This window comes from Benincasa hispida, chromosome 1 (assembly GCF_009727055.1).
Source record: "Benincasa hispida cultivar B227 chromosome 1, ASM972705v1, whole genome shotgun sequence".
Lineage (NCBI taxonomy): Eukaryota > Viridiplantae > Streptophyta > Magnoliopsida > Cucurbitales > Cucurbitaceae > Benincasa > Benincasa hispida.
Window position 1 is genome coordinate 72,449,533 of NC_052349.1, and position 3,164 is coordinate 72,452,696.

The window sequence follows — 3,164 nt, forward strand, 5'->3', positions numbered from 1 at the left end:
CTCTTATACACATCTAGATGTGTATAAGAGACAGGACTTAAACTGGTAAAAGCATCTTTAGCTTAGACTATTCGAGAGAATAAGTAAGCCAACATCAAGTTAGAACGCCTAGTGCATCTAGAAATAGACTTATTGGTGTTTTATTACATCCTGTGTTTGACGCATACATCCTAGAGATAGGTATTGTATGTTATTCGCATTGAGAAGTGTCGAATAGAGTCTAACGCATAAACAAAGATAAACAAATCATCTCATTCACATCAATTCTAGCTCGTGTACATTCAAATTAGATCGACGCATACCACTTGCATTAAAAATCCATTTTCACACGACCCATCATTCTCTACTCAACCCTTCTGTATCTTCTTGCACACACACAGCACCTTGTGTAAATAACACATTTCTCCATACATTTAGGATATCCCTACAACAGCTACAATGCAAAGTCTGCGTTAGCTTAATCTGAATCCCTAAGTTTGACCCTGGACTTACCAGGAACCTAAATTAGATTTATACTTGGATCTGATTTAGGAAAACTTGAACGTCAATAAAGAAGTGTCATGCGTTCTGTTGCACACCTCTAACCCAACAACGCGTTACGAATACATTAACGCATCAAAGTACCACCGCATCATTCATACTTATTTTTCCAAATTATTTTATACAATACACTCCTAGCTCGAATCATGAAAGCTACGAACAAGTTTTTGGCACCGTTGCTAGGGATTTAGCAACAAAACTAACCAGAAATTTTTCTTGTATCTTTTGTAGGAACACTTCAGTTGAGGGAGTATTACGAGCTAAGCCGAAGTTTGTAAACATTTATGATAATGGAGAGCACTCCTGAACTTGTATACGTCCCCGAAGTTAAAAGGACCTTCTGACGAAGAAATCAATCTAATCGTCGTCGTAGGTTAAGGCAACAACTTCTCAGACAATAAACCAGACAACAACAAATGGCGGATGAACAGGCAAATCAAAACTTAGTTCAACAACTAGCCCACGCTGCGCAAAATCCGAGCCTAATTGAAAACAGTAGTATGCATCCCATGAGGGAGTATGTGTCTCCTGTATTGTATGATTTCTCACCAGGGATCATATATCCAACGCCAGATGGGACAAGATTCGAGATGAAATCTGTGATGCTATAAATGCTCCAAACAGCTGGACAATTTGGGGGTGATCGTGGAGAAGATCCTTACGCCCACATGAAACGTTTCCTGGAAACGTGCAACTCATTTGTGATTCCTAGAATCACCCCAAAAGCGATCAGGCCATCTTTGTTCTCATATTCTTTGCGTGACGACGCAAAGAAATGGGTAAGTTCTTTGGAGCCTGTTGAGATCACAACCTCGGAAAAGTTTATGGAGAAATTCATGCAAAAATACTTCCCACTCACCACCAACACAAGGAGGTGTAGAGAGATCATGAACTTCAAGCAAGAAGAAGTTGAAACCTTGAGCGCCGCATGGGAGCGTTTTAAGGGATTAGTCAAAAATTGCCTCAACCATGGATTACCATTGACCATCCAGATGCAGATTTTTTATGGTGGATTAAACAGAGCATCTCAGATGGCAGCCGATGCAGTTGTAGCTGGTGGTATCATGGATAAATCTTATACTGAAGCTAAGGAAATATTAGACCGCATTGCTAAGCAAAACATGGAATTGGTGGACGATACTTATGACGCAAGAGCCAACAGGAAGAGGCGATCTCAGAATGTGAATTTTATCGATTCCAACACAATAGCCACACTCTCTACACAAGTGGCTACTATGACAAACCTTTTATAGAACATGTCACTAGGGAACGCATCAAATCAGCAAAAGGTAAATCAGGTAGAAACATTCGTGTAGCCCATGGTTAGCTATGTGGGTTGTGGAGATCCTCATTCCTACTCTGATTGCCACAAAATTAGCAATCAGTATGCTTCATTAAAAATAACCCATTTTCAAACACATATAATCCCAGATGGAGGAACCATCCAAATTTTTCTTGGTCAAGAAATCAACTAGAGCCACACCACCCAGGGGTGAACCAGCAGTAAAGGCAAGGACCGCCGCCTGCATTTCAGCCAATGCATCAGTCGCACCAACAATCCTTTAATAGAGGGGGTCAGGCATCGAGCTCAGCATCTCCGCTTGAAAACCTATTGAAGGAGTATATCGCCCAGAATGACGCGTTGCTAAAAAGCTAGACATCGTATATCAGAAACTTGGAGATACAGGTGGGGCAGATTATGAGTGAATTGAAGAATCGGTAGCCTGAAGTCTTGCCTAGCAACACTGAAACCCGGGGAATAACAATGGAAAGGAGCAATGTCACGCGGTGACATTGCGAAGTGGCAAAGCTCTTGAAGAAAGAACCATGAATCCAAGAAAAAACAAGCCTTCAAAAGAACTCAACACACGCCCAATGGCATTAGAAGATCAAGAAGAAAGAACGTCTGAATCCACAAGCCATTCAGAGCCAAGCACGTCTAATGCGGGAAAACCTGTGGTGCCACTGAATGCACCATTCCCTAGACACTTGATGAAGAAGAATGATGAACAACAATTTAAGCATTTTCTTGAACTCCTAAGGCAACTGCATATCAATATTCCACTTGTAGAAGCCTTAGAGCAAATGCCAAAATATGTCAATTTTTTTAAGGATATTTTAACAAAGAAAATGAGAGTCAGCAAGACGGAGGTAATTGCGCTAACGTAGGAGTGCAATGCGTTAGTAAGCAACAAACTACCCAAGAAACAGAAGAACCCGAGAAGCTTCACAGTCCCGTGCTCGATCGGAGGATTGGATGTGGGACATGCATTATGTGATTTGGGAGTAAGCATTAACCTCATTCCACTCTCAATCTTCAAGAAATTAGGAATTGATGAAGCACAACCCACTTCTGTTACTCTCGCTGACAGGACGATCAAGTACCCTGAAGGAAAGATTGAAGACGTTCTGGTAAAAGTTGACAACTTCATATTCCCAGCAGATTTCATTATCTTAGACAATGAAGCAGACAAAGATGTACCAATCATTCTTGGACGCCCCTTTCTAGCCACTGGGAAAGTGTTAATAGACGTGCATAAGGGAGAATTGACGATGCGCGTAGAAAATCAGGAAATGAAGTTTAATGTGTTAAACGCATTAAAGTTCCCGGCTAGTGAAGAATG

At 41.2% G+C, this 3,164-nt stretch overlaps 1 non-coding gene across 1 annotated transcript; it reads right to left on the reverse strand.

Moving 5' to 3' along the window:
* Positions 1-1,412: 1,412 nt before the first annotated feature.
* On the reverse strand, positions 1,413-1,516 carry LOC120070372. Its single transcript, XR_005479868.1, has one exon. It is a non-coding gene; the product is annotated as a small nucleolar RNA R71 (small nucleolar RNA).
* Between the last annotated feature and the right edge of the window lie 1,648 nt (positions 1,517-3,164).